The following is a 14,502-nucleotide window of genomic DNA, read 5'->3' on the forward strand; positions in this document are numbered from 1 at the left end:
AAACAAGCAGCTGCTTTGCCTTCAAAGATGTTGAATTTCTTCAGTGTTGTTGGAGCTGCATTTATCCAAGCAAGTGATAGTATTCCATCAAACCCCTGACTAGTGCTTTGTAGATGGTGGACGGGCTTCAGGGAGTCAGGACGGCATTATTTGCTGCAGAACTCACAGCTCTGAGCTGCTTTTGAATTGTAGAATCCCTACAGTGTGGAAGCAGGCCATTCAGCCTATCAAGTCCACACCTGCCTCCAAAGAGCATCCCACCCAGACCCACCCTCTACCCTATCCCTTAAGCCTGCATTCCCTACGGCTACTCCACCTAACCTACATACCCATGGACGCTACAGGCAATTTAGCATGGCCAATCCACCCTAACCTGCACACATTTGGACCGAGAACCCGGCAGAAACCCACGCAGACGCAGGGAGAATGTGTAAATTCCACATAAACCATTGCCCGAGGAATCAAACACGGGTTCCTGGCACTATGAGGCATCAGTCTGTCCCTTTGTAACCCCCACAGTATTTATAATGACTAGTCCCAGTCAATGCCTGGTCTATGGTAACTCCCAGGATGTTGTTAATTGAGCAGGCTGGTTTCTGATTGGCTCGTCAGAACTGCAGCCACTGTTTTGAACTGATTGACTCAAAAGCTCTTGAGGATTCTTGGAAGGTGTAATATTATTGCAAATTAATTCCTTCTCTTCCTTTGGAGTTGTTGGGAGAATTTGTAACCGCTTAGTGAGACGGAAGGGAACATTCCCGTCCATCATTGTTACTGGCATGCATCCCTCAATGATACAGCTGAAAATTCCGAGTCTGTAAAGCTGAAGTAAGATAAGGATCTTTGTTTGCCTTCTGTTGCCAGAATGCAGTTCTTGATAAATCCCAGCATGAAACTCTCACAATTCCAAGAGAGATTTGATTCTGTTCCTCTTTTCTGATGCCATAGGTTCTTAAAGGAGCAGGAGAGGTCCATTCAGCGCACCCCCCCACCCCCCCCCCCCCCCACCCCCCCAACCCCGAGCTGGTCATAGGAGCAGGCTGAGGCCTTTCAGCCCCTTGAACCACTTCTGCCATTCAGCCAAATCATGGCTGCTCGGTACCTCAACTCCGCAAACCCACCTCAGCTCCATATCCCGTAATCCCTTGACTCAAAAATCTCTCAATCTCAATATCATATGTTTCAATTGACCCTTGGCCTCAGTAACCTTTTGTTTGAGAGATCATTCTAGATTCCTACTCCCCTTTGTGTGAAAATGTGCGTCCTGTCATTATGTTATGTGCTTTCTTTTGAATTCTCGTGAGTGCGTATTTTAAATCTCAGAGATAAAATACTGACTTCTGTGTGTGTAAGAAAGTTCTTCACAAGAATTTTGTTTTTAAATGCCTACACTCTCTCTCTCATACTCCCAGTAGCCACCTTGCAGCTTTATTCAATTTTCTGAGCCCACATCCAAGTGAGCATCAGCAATAAATAGGCTCATTTAATCAAACATAAAACAACTGAACAAAAACAAAGTCGCTGGAAAAGCTCAGCAGGTCTGGCAGCATGTGTGAAGCAGAAAACAAGTTCACGTTTTGGGTTCGGTGACACTTCCTCAGAACTCTGTTTTCTCCTCCACAGATGCTGCCAGACCTTCTGAGCTTTTCCAGCAACTTTCTTTTTGTTCCTGATTTATAGCATCTGCAGTTCTTTTGGTTTTTATGAAACAATTGAACATTATGCTCCCTGTGACAGGAGATAACACTTTCCTATTCACTGAATTGAATCCTTTAATTATCTTAAGCCTCAGTGAGATCAGCTGTTCATTGCCTCCTCCCCTCTGCAGAGAGACCCTGGGTCTGGGGTGGGTGGTGGGGGTGTGGGGTGGTGGTTAGAATTTATTGGGTATCAGCAGCTCTCTGGCACGTGTCCAATCACCGTGTACAAGGCTAAAGTAGGAAGGTCCAGCAGGTTACATGAACCACAATGCCAATTCCAAGGCAATGATACAGGGCAATGAAAGGCAATGATACAGGGCAATGAAAGGGCTGGCAAGACTTTAAGCAAATGAAATAAAGATAAAACACTTCACTTACAGTTTGCCTCGGTGGCCCTACTGACATTCTACATGCTGCTCCTTGTAATATTCTCGGTCTCATTGAGCTGCTTAAAGAATACTTACAAACTCTGCTGAGCTAAGGAAAATGTGAAGTTTATTTCAGAAACATCCCACTGTAGATTCATCTCGCTACAAGAGGCAGGATCATGTGACATCACATCACATGATGACATTTGTTGTCTTATTGTCATGTGCTCAGTTCTGGCTCCTTACACAACACTTCATAATATACACACTCTCTCAGCTTCCTCCACAGAAACCCTGAGTAGCCTCTTGTCCTGATACAACAATTTGGAGTCAGGGCACTGAGTTCAAAAGTTGGTAAGTCATGTTGCAGCTGTATGAAACTTTAGCTCGGTCACATTTGGAGTATTATATGCAGCTCTGGTCACCATGGTATGGGGAGAATGTGGAGGCTTTGGACGTGGTACATGAGAGGTTTACCAGGATGTTTCCTGGATTGGGAGTGTATAAGCTATAAGAAGAGATTGGACAAACTTGGATTGTTTTCTCTCCAGTGTCAGAGACTGAGGGACTTTCTCTCCAGCGTCAGAGACTGAGGGACAATCCATAAAAGTATGTAAGATTGACAGGCATGAATAGCATAAATAGTCAGAGTCTTCTTCCCAAGGTGGAAATGTCAAATACTAAGGGGCGTTAAGTTGAAAGAGTGAAAATTTAAAGGAGATGTGCGAGGGAAGTTTATTTTTACACAGAGGGTAACATGCTGCCATGGGGAGGTGGTAGAAGCATAGACAGTAGCCATGTTTAAGAGGCATTTAGACAGACACATGAATTTGCAGGGGATAGAGGGATATGGACAATGTGCAGGCAGATGGGATTAGTTCAGAATGGATTCATGTTCGGTACAGATATGGAAGGCTGAAGGGCCTATGCTGTACTGTTCTATGTTCTAAAGCCCCTCAGGCTCACCCCTGTTGGAAGGCCCACGGGATATTGGGCCCATTGGTCTCCGTTCCCATTCCAAATTCAATCAAATGAAGTGGTAATTGCCACAGTCCCAGGGGATTGTATTTGTTCTCTCATTAGAGAGAGCTGACGGGTGGTGAGTTTAACCTGAGGCTCACCATGACTCAAGTGAGGGGCGAGGTTCATACAAGCAGGTTATTTGGCCCACTGAGTCCACACCAACCTCCGAAGGGCATCCCACCCAGACCCAGGCCTCCAGACTATCCCTGTAACCATGCATTTCCCATGGTTAATCCACTCAGTCTGCATATCCCTGGGCACTATGAGCAATTTAGCATAGCCATTCCATCTAACCTGCGCATCTTTGGACTGTGGGAGGAATCCGGAGCACCCAGTGGAAACCCATGCAGACACTAGGAGAAAGTGCTTGAGGCTGGAATCGAACCTGGGCCCCTCGCGCCGTGAGGTAGCCGTGCTAACTGTGCCAGACGTTGATAAGGTTGGGCTTTCGTAATAACCTTGGCCAGTACAGTGATTGAACTGACACTGTTAATGTCACTCAGTATCATAAAGCAGCCTCTCACAAACTGGCAAACCTCCTTGCTATGCACATTCAGCTTCCCACAGAGTCTCCCAAGTTGAGGCAGACAAGTGGGAGTGCACTGGGCATGGTCAAAATACTGGCAGATAAGGGACAGTCTCCACAGACAGACCTCCCTCCCTCCCTTACTATTGACAGCATTGATGCTTTAGGGGTATTTTTACTGGATTACTGATCCAATGACCCAGGGAATGTCCTGGGCACTGGTCTTTAAATCCCAATACAGCAGATGGTGGAATCTGAATTTTTTTTAAAAAGTGGAATTAAAATTCTGTTGATGACCGTGTAAATTTTTGTAAAACCCCATCCAGCTCACCAATGGTCTTTAGGGAAGAAAATTTTGTCATCCTTCTCTGGTTGACGTATCAGTCCAAACTCAAAACAATGTGCTTGACCTTTTACTGTTGTCTGAATTGGCCCTGGTATGCCATTGTCAGTATCATCTCTAGCACCTAGATAGATGTCAGAACTCCAGGGAGAACCTCTTCAAATTAGTGCCATTGAATTTTTTTTACATCCAGTGGCTTCTACCTTCTCCCACGGCAGCTTGTACCTACCGCCCTGTGTAAAAACTTTTCCTCGCACAGCTCCTCTAAACTTTCATCCTCTCACCTTAAACCTGTGCTCCCTAGTATTTGACATTTACCACCCCTGCTGTACAGCATCATTTCTGTCACAGGCAGTTCGTGCCTGTTCCTCGTTGGACAGCACCATCTTTGTGACAGGCAGCAGCTGCCTGTTCCTGGCTGCACAGTACCATCTTTGTGACAGGCAGCAGCTGCCTGTTTCTGGCTGGACAGCACCATTTTTGTCACAGGCATTTGGTGCCTGTTCCTGGCCGGACAGCACCATCTTTGTGACAGGTGGCAGCTGCCTGTTCCTGGCTGGACAGTACATCGCTGTGCAATGCTGCCTTCCTGCACCTGTGCAATTGTTGCTCTGTCTGGTGATGGCATTTGCAGCAGACTCTGCCATGCAATAAAATGAAACCAGATAACAATAAGCCCACACAAAATTAAACTGTGGTGTGATTTTAAATTGCTGAGCTCAATTGTGACTGCAGACTAAGCAGAGGTGCTCTCCTTCAATTATAACTTCAATTTATCCTTATAACTGAAGTTCCTCATCCCTAGGACCAAAATTTGTGTAAACAGCAACGCACTCTCTCCAATGCATTCACATCCTTTCTGTAATGTAGCACCTACGACTATATACATCTGAGGTCTAACAACTGTCTTATACAAGTGCAACATTACCTCCTTGCTCTTGTCCTCTTTTCCCCCACTAATAAAATCAAGGGCATTGTCTGCTTTACTGCTCTCTCCACCAATCCTGCCACTTTCAATGGTCTGTGCATGTATAATTCTAGGTCTCTCTGCTCCTGAATCCCTTTATGACTGTACCCTTTTTATATATTGTCTTTCAAAGTTCTTTCTACCAAAATAGATCATCTTGGTCTTCTCTGCATTGAACCTCATCTGCCATCTTTCTACGATTCCATCAATTTGTCAACGTCCTTTTGGAGTTATATACTATCCACCTCATAGTTTGCAATGCTTCCAAATATTGTCACATTTGCAAACTTGCGTCCTGCACACCAGTACACAGGTCACTGAAGGGCAGGTGTTGCCTCTCCTGTGCTTGCACAGCTGGGTATCCTAAGAAATGGAGGTGACGGGTGATGTTGGGGGCAACTGAGGAATTGACCATTGGTGGGGGGAACATCCCTTTGAAATACTGCCAGGGAAGGGGAGTGGATGATGTGTATGGTGGTGGCTAGGAATGGCAGAGGAGCATGGAGGCTGCTGGGGTGTAAGGTGAGGAGAGGTAGGGACCAACCTTATCCTTCTCATCACAGTGGTAGAGATGAGCTAAATCAACACTGAGGCTGGGACCTGACAAACCACACCCTGCAGATCCCAGCTGCGCCAAAAGGGGAGTTAGAAGGCATGGCCACTGGGTATTGAGTGCTGTTGATTGTGTGACATCCCTGGAGAGAGAGGCGAGAGACATTTTTTAAATTTCAAAATATACTTTATTTGTAAACATCTCTATATAAATACATAGTCACTACAGCAGTTCAATTCTGTACACAGTCTTCACGTATGTAGAACAAACAAACCCAAGGTATTCCTTAGTTATTTAAGACTATATTTACATACACTTGAGGCACCTGGAGGGCCCAGTAACAGAACGGACCTCCATTTACCTTAAGCAGAAAGACCTCAGATAGTGGTCTTCCCACACTGCACCTTGGCAATTCCTGCCCCAAGCTTTAGTGCATCCCTCAGAATATACCCTGGACTTTGGGGTGTGCCAGTCTGCAACACTTGGTTGGGGTCAATTCCTTGCTCTGGAAGGTCAGCAAGTTTTGACAGACCAAAGTGCATCTTTGACAGTGTTGGTAGTCCTCCAGGAACAGCTGGTGTTGGTCTTGGTGTGTGCCCCAGGAAACAGGCCATAGAGCACAAACTTCCCCACGTCACAGAGCTGCTCAGGGTGAACCTCGACACAAACTACAGCATCTTCCTGCAGACTTCCTTAGTGCTTGTTGGAAAGCTTTGGTGATGAGGCATTCTGCCAAATGATTTTGACAGTCTGCACAGGCATGCATGCAGGAGGATCCATCCTCTCCTTTTCCCACAGGCAGTTGAGGATGGCTACATGCTGACCATGTCCTGATAGACTTATGGTCAAAGGTGTTTCTCTTTGTAAGTTCTGCCATGAGGGCCGGGTGATATATAACAGCCCAACTGTTGGAGCATTCTGTGGCAACAAGCCCAGCCTCATCCTTCGCCACACCATGGTCAGGTAGAACTTCAGTACGCAGTGATACTTGGTGTTTGCATACCAAGGGTCTATGCACAGTTTGATGCAGCCACACACAGAGGTGGCCGTCAGGATGAGGGCGGACAATGCTGCCGCAGGCAGGAGGGAGAGGGAACGCTCACCTCATTCCTGTGGAATCTGTGGGTGCCATAAATGTCGTACGGTATCACCCTCCAGTAAGAGAACCAAAATGAGGGGCGTCCAGAAGGAAGGGACAGGCTGGGGTGGAATTGTGGAACCTGCACAAATCCGGGAGGAGAGATATTCTTCACAGAGGAGGTCTGGTCAACAGGCGACCCTCCCTCCACTTTCTTTATCGTCGCCCTGACTGTACTGTGTACCTCAGCCTGGGATGTAGGCACTAACAGAGACCATACCCCTGGTTGGGTCATCACTGAATTGGCATCAGGCCAAAGCCAACATAAAGACCCAGTAGTTTCAGCCCTGCAACAATTGACAATCCTCCAAGTTCTGCTGGCATAAGACAATCTAGCAATAATCTTGAGACCTTCTGACAGTGACGATGAAGACTCTCAGCTCAGTCGTCCTGTGTGAGCCACCTTCATGATCATGGACAGCAGAGGTTGCTATTGCCTAAAATTCAGCCGGAATTCAGCTTCCTGTTTGGACTGGATGGCAGGGAAATTCCAGCACATTCACCTTATATAAATGCAAATGATTTAACAATCTTGTATACAAAGTGGGGGAGGAGAGGGGAAGCAGGAGAAAATGCTTCAGAGAATTAAATGTGAAAGCCAAAACAGAATGTGGGAGGACACAAGAAACCAACAGTTTAAAATTCCTTTGCCCGCTCGAGGATTGGGTAATGCGATTGCACCACTAAGGACAAGGGTCAAATTAGCTGCAGTAAACACAGTAATTGTGGAAATTGTGGAATTTTCTTCATCCTAATGAGTTTAGATGTTATAATTCCTAAAAGGAAATACTACCTCCCTTCATTAACATATAAAGGACTATTTTCTCAATTTCCAAAGTTGGCCATTAGCATGATCCCACAAACGTAGCCTACAAACCGATGTCCATTTCAAGCCCACCGACTCCCATACCTACCTGAAATACACCTCCTCCCACCCACCTTCCTGCAAAAATTCCATCCCCTATTCCCAATTCCTTCGGCACCACCGCATCTGCTCCCAGATTGAGGCATTCTACTCCCGTACATCCCAGATGTCCTTGTTCTTCAAGGACCGCAACTTATCCCCCAACCCCACCCCACAGTGGTCGAGAACGCACTCAACCGCGTCTCCCACATTTCCCGCACCTCATCCCTCACACCCCACCCCCGCCAGAACCGCCAAAAGAGAATCCCACTAGTCCTCACATGCCACCCCACCAACGTCCAGATACAACACATCATCCTCCAACACTTCCGCCATCTACAATCTGACATTTTTATCATGAAGGACTTTCCTTCTAAACATCTCCCTTCACCTGGAGCATGGTGACCCTCAAATTAAACCGCCATCAGTCAGCTTTCTCTATTGGGACAGCAGCCAATGGTCTGATAAGGCTGAGGTGACTTTGCCTTTACATGTAGGGTGGGATGTATTCAGAGTTTGCAAGGAATTAAGAGGGAGAAAGGTTTTCCAGGCATTTTTCCAACCCCACCCTTGTCTGCCTTCTGGAGAGACCACTCAATCCCCGACTCCCTTGTCTGCTCCACACTCTCCTCCAACCCCACCACACCCAGCACTTTCATCTGCAACCGCAGGAAATGCTACACCTGTCCCCACACCTCCTCCCTCACCCCCATCCCAGGCCCCAAGATGACTTTCCATATTAAGCAGATGTGCACCTGCACATCTGCCAATGTGGTATGCTGCATCCGCTGAACCCATTGTGGCTTCCTCGACATTGGGGAAATAAAGTGGAGGCTTAGGGATCGCTTGGCAGATCACCTCCGCTTGGTTCGCAATAAACAACTGCACCTCCCAGTCGCGAACCATTTCAACTCCCCCTCGCATTCCTTAGATGACATATCCATCCTGGGCCTCCTGCAGTGCCATAATGATCCCACCCATAGGTTGCAGGAACAGCAACTCATATTCCGCTTGGGAACCCTGCAGCCCAATGGCATCAATGTGGATTTCACAAGCTTGAAAATCTCTCCTCCCCCCACTGCATCCCAAAACCAGCCCAGCTCATGCCTGCCTCCCTAACCTGTTCTTCCTCTCACCTAGCCCCTCCTCCCACCTCAAGCCGTATCTCCATTTCCTACCTACTAACCTCAACCCACCCCCTTGACCTGTCCGTTCCCTGGACTGACTTATCCCCTTCCTACCCCCTGCCTCCCCATACTGTCCTCTCCACCTATCTTCTCCTCTATCCATCTTTGGTCCGCCTCCCCCTCTCTCCCTATTTATTTCAGAACCCTCACCCCCATCCCCCTTTGCTGATGAAGGGTCTAGGCCCAAAACGTCAACTTTTGTGCTCCTAAGATGCTGCTTGGCCTGCTGTGTTCATCCAGCTCCACACTTTGTTATCTCAGATTCTCCAGCATCTGCAGTTCCCATTATCTCTTTTCTGAAACTATTTGCTCTCTTTCAATTCATTCCACATGTTAGTGGTCAGCAGAGAAAAATGTCCTCAAAGTAGCACCCCATACCTGCCCTTTTCTTTCAGATAGAATTCTGGGTCAGGTAAAGAAACATCCTGATGGTAATCCTAAATTTGCTTTCCTTCACTTTGAAACTTCTCTTGTCCATTCGACTGTCAACTCTCTTGCACCACCTGAAATGGTACAAGACATTAATGTTCTTTGAATATCCAATGCTTTCTGACCGCACTGTCTAGTGTAATACGTTAATTATCTTTCTGGTTAATCAATGATTAACCTTTCCCCCTCTTAATTCCTTGCAAACTCTGAATACATCCCACCCTGCATGTAAAGGCAAAGTCACCTCAGCCGTATCAGACCATTGGCTGCTGTCCCAATAGAGAAAGCTGACTGATGGCGGTTTAATTTGAGGGTCACCATGCTCCAGGTGAAGGGAGATGTTTAGAAGGAAAGTCCTTCATGATAATCTCAGTCAGTATAGGAACTGAATCCATGCTGTTGGTGGTAGCCTGCATCACAAGCCAGCTGTCCTATTGGACCCCCAAACTCTGCCCCCAGCTTCTATCTAATGCTTCAGCTGTCATATCAGATGTTGACCACCTCCAATATTTATACTATCGTGAGATTGGGCAACATTAGCTAGGCCAGCACTCACTGGTTCTCTCTAACTGTTCCTCTAGAAGGTGGTAGCTATCCTTCCTTGAACCGTTGAAGACAATATAATGTCGGTATACCGACAGTACCATTAAAAATGCAAGTAGTTTCATACAACTGAGTGGCTGGCCAGGCCAGTTATTTCAGATAAGTTAGGGTTACCCACTGTACTGTGAGTCTTCAGTCCAATGCAAGCTAAAACAAGTAAGGATGGCAGATTTCTCCCCGTAAAAGATGTTAATGAATCAGATAGGTTTTCATGATAATTAACTCCATTGTTGTGTCACCAATACTGAGACTAATCTAATAACACATTGAATTTAATTACCACCAACTGTCTTCCTGGAAGGAAAGACCATTGCATTCTGTGAATGAGCAACACTGGTTCAACATATCCTATATACCTCAAGTTAGAGCTCTAGTCCAACCATTTCCATAAGACCATTTCTAGAGGGGCACAATTAGGCTATTCAGCCCATTGAGTCTACTCTGCCATTTGATCATGACTTTTTTTAATAGTCATTCATGGAATGAGGGCATCACTGGCTAGGCCAGCATTAATTGCCTATCCCTAGTTGCCCAGAGGGCAATTAAGAGTCAACCACTTTCTGTGGTTGTGGAGTCACATGTAGGCCTGACCAGGTAAGGATGGCAGTTACCTCCCCTAAAGGACATTAGTGAACCAGTTGGGTTTTTCCTGACAATTGACAATGGTTTCATGGTCAGCATTAGACTTTCTAATTCCAGATTTTTAATGAATTTTAATTCCACTATCTACCACAGTGGGATTCAAACCTAGGTCCCTCAAACATTACCTGGGATTCTGGACTAATCGAGTGACAATACCACTCGGCCATTGCCTTCCCCTGTAGGTTTCTTAAATCCATTCTCCTGCCTTCTCCCTGTAAGCCTCGATCCCCTTATTAATTAACAACCTGTCTATCTCTGTCTCAAATGCAGTCAATGATGTTGTCTCCACAGCTTTCTGCAGCAATGAGTCCCACAGAATCAACACCTTTTGGCTCAAGGAATTCCTCCTCACCTCAATTCTAAAGGGACGTCCCTTCACTCTGAGGTTGTGCCTTTGAGTCCCAGACGCTCTTGCTAGTGGAAACATCCTCTCCATGTCAACTCTAATCAGACCTCACAATATTCTGTAAGTTTCAAGCAGAACCCCCTTCAACCTTCTAAACTCCATTAAGTACAGACGCAAAATCTCTGAACCCCTCCAATGCCAGAATATCCTTCCTTAGATATAGGGGCTAAAACTGCTCTCAATATTCCAAATGCGGACTGACCAGAGTCTTATACAGCCTCAGAAATACATACCTGTTCTTGTATTCTAGCACTCTTCAAATGAACTCAGAAATTAAATACTGATTTAGGCGGGAAGATTTATAAAGACTGCAACCATAGAATATGGGGCAGAAGAAATTTTTTTTGTTTTACACTGTGAAAGATAATAATTAGCCCATTTGTGCCTGAGAGGAAGTGAGAATACTCCATCTAGGCTCAAGAAGGTGGGAGAACACAGAAAAAAGTTGGAAAACCACAATCTAATTGTTAAAATGATCAGGAAAATCTGAATAACGCTGGTAAACCCAGTAAGTAGCAGAGATAGAGTGTTACCAAGAATCAGAATTTTGAAAGCAGTAAACCATTGTGGGACAACCAGTCGTATAATTTAAAGAGATAATGGGAACTGCAGATGCTGGAGAATCCAAGATAACAAAGTGTGGGGCTGGATGAACACAGCAGGCCCAGCAGCATCTCAGGAGCACAAAATTTAAAGCTTTATTGAAGAATTTAACATGATGTCAAGACAATGCAGAGTTTTAGAAGGACTGACAAATAAAGTAAATGCAAACAAATACTTTCATAGTGTGTAACAAGGTCTACAGTAAATTAATTTAAAACAGCATTGAAGAACAGCATATTATCCATTGTACTGAAATGATATTGATTTAAAATAGCTTCACAGTAATAAGGATTATTAAACTTATTGAGAAGAAACTGAAGGAAACAAAATGCTTCCTCAAAGATTCAAAGTCAGAAGATACAGAACACAACATTTGACTTATTGAAGGAGACTGTACTTGAGATACAGAATTGTTTCAAAATTAAACACTGGGTCTTAAGCAGAATAAATTAAGATACTATTGCATTCAGTGTGTCTATTAGTAGATGCTGTTATTAATCAAAAGAATATTAAAGAGAGTACAAATGCCTTGAAGATTTTGTAAAACCATTTAATGATTACGTCAAATTAAGAGCAAATCATTTCAAGAAAATCTTGAATGAACAAAATTTAACAAAAGAATCAGTAGTGAATTTCATTAATTACTCCAATAGTAAGAAGAAGTTATTAAACTGGACTTTTGAAATCAGAATTCACAAGAGATAGAGTTATTATTGGAATTTCCGATTAAACTTTCTCTAATTTCTTACAGTCCAAAGAAGATTCAACTTTGGAGAAAACTATTTAAATCATGCTGGAAACAAACACCAGAGGGACTTGTGGATACCAGAAGACCGCCAACCCTACTTTAAAAGGGTAAATTCATAAAGTATGGACACCTTAATGAAGCATGCGACAAACTAGCACAAAACATAAGCCAAACATCAAATCATAAACACCAGTGTTAGGGAAATGGAACAAAACCATGTCACAAGCATAGACAAAACTCAGCTATGACAAAAGGGTGCTAGATCAGGAACGCAGTAGGTCACTTCTGGAAATGGACAAAAGGCATTGTTTGAGAACATTGGAAATTTTGGTGCTCACACTTGCAAAGAAGTCTACATAGTAGAGCACTCACCACTATTAAACAAGCTATCTCCATTAAAGAAAGTACCCAGATACTCATAGGGGAAGCCACTGATCCAGTCAAGCCGGAAGAGACAGAGCTTGTCCATGTCAATAGACATCCTGTACATTTTAAGTTTTATACATGAGCAAGTCTTATTGTCCTACCAGACCAGTTCCCGTGCCTGATGAAGCACAGTAACTGCCTATAGTGCTAGTGGAAGAATAGACAAAAGCATAGGAATGCTACAGGTTACACTGCAATGCATACACTCCAACAAACATTAGAGAATTAAAAGCCATGTACATTGTCCACAATCCTAATTTTTTGAAGCTGCATGCACATCTTCAACTAAATCAGGACGTTAGATGCCTTCAAGGCAAAGGTTTACAAATTCTTGATCTCACAATGAATCAACAACTACGGGGAGAGTGCAGGGAAGTGGAGTTGAAATGCCCATCAGCCATGATTTAAATGGCGGAGTGGACTTGATGGGCCGAATGGCCTTACTTCCACTCCTATGTCTTATGGTCTCATGGTCTTATATGTTTTGGAGATTGGTAACCTCTCAGAGAACAACAGGTCATGAGTCATAGAGTCATACAGCATGGGAACAGACCCTTCAGTCCAACTAGTCCATGCTGACCAAGTTTCTCAAACTAAACTAGTCCAATTTGCCTGCATTTGGCCCATATCCCTCTAAACATTTCCTATTCATGTACCTGTCTATATGGTTTTTACATGTTGTAACTGTAACAGCATCTATCACTTCGTTGGCAGTTCATTCCACATACGAGCCACTTCTATGTGAAACTGTTACACTGCAGGTTCCTTTAAAATCTTTCTCATTTCACCTTAAAAGTATGCCATCTAGATTTGAACTCCATGAACATATAGTTATTGATCAACCAGCTGGGCTTCCTAAATTCACAGCAGAATCCAAATAGAAGAAGGAATCTAGTGAGACTGTGTGTGTCGGTATAAGACAGCTGTTTAACATGTCAACAGTTACAGCCTATTATTTTACAGTGATAGTGGGAATGTTTACTCCTCCATCAGCTAAAGCAGAGTTGTCAATGCCAGTGACGGAGAGCGTTCTGAGTGAGCAGCAATCTTGAAGTAATACGACTGAGTCGGAAAAAGTTTGCTTCATCATTCAAGCAACACGGAGGACAACTAGAGGCATTCAGCATCAAGAAGTATGTTGCCAGGCCCAGAAAGCCAGGACACTGGATCCAGCACTTATGTAAACATTTGCATGAGTTTAAAGCTCTACATGGGTTAGCAGAGAATAATTTATCTGCGTAGGACAGCCAGGAGTTTAAGGGTCCATCAGATAAGGAAATGACAAGGTCTACAACTATGTTATCCTCTGTGAAGAATATCCAGCAGATAGAAGATCTTCCAGTGGAGAAATGGCCCATGTGTCTGAATTCAAGTCCAGCAGTCCCCAAGCAGAAGATTCTTCCAATTCAAAGAGAGCACATGCACAGAAAATCATGAATAAAATCAGGAGTTGCTGGAAAAGCTCAGCAGGTCTGGCAGCAACTGTGAAGGAGAAAACAGAGTTAATGTTTCGGGCCCGGTGACCCTTCCTCAGAACTGATGGTGGCTGGGAAAAAGTCAGTTTATAAGCCGAGGATCTTGAGCTGTTCAGACCACCCATACTTGTGTTGTCAATTGTGAGAGAATTGTGGAGAGGTGCGTATTGGTCATGACAATATAATTATGCACATTGTATAATGAGTGACCCATTGGAAAAAAAAACCTTGGGGGAAATTACTATATAAGGTAATTGTTCTGAAAGAGTTAATATTGAAGTTACATTAGCCCCACACAATCTGATGATGATTGACACAGTCATAGAATCTCCTACACTGTGGAAGTTGGCCACTCAGCCCATTGAGTCCACACTGAGCCTTTGAAAAGCACACCACCCAAACCCATCCCCTAACCTTGCATTTCCCATGGCTAATCCCCCAAGCTTGTACATCCCCAGACA

At 44.5% G+C, this 14,502-nt stretch overlaps 1 long non-coding RNA gene across 1 annotated transcript; it reads left to right on the forward strand.

Annotated features, from left to right (window-relative positions):
* Nucleotides 1-2,330: 2,330 nt before the first annotated feature.
* On the forward strand, nt 2,331-14,004 carry LOC125447644 (uncharacterized). The gene is made up of 3 exons (XR_007246586.2): nt 2,331-2,422; nt 12,144-12,247; nt 13,560-14,004. It is a non-coding gene; the product is annotated as an uncharacterized LOC125447644 (long non-coding RNA).
* Nucleotides 14,005-14,502: the final 498 nt, after the last annotated feature.

This window comes from Stegostoma tigrinum, chromosome 39 (genome assembly GCF_030684315.1).
Source record: "Stegostoma tigrinum isolate sSteTig4 chromosome 39, sSteTig4.hap1, whole genome shotgun sequence".
Classification (NCBI taxonomy): Eukaryota; Metazoa; Chordata; class Chondrichthyes; order Orectolobiformes; family Stegostomatidae; genus Stegostoma; species Stegostoma tigrinum.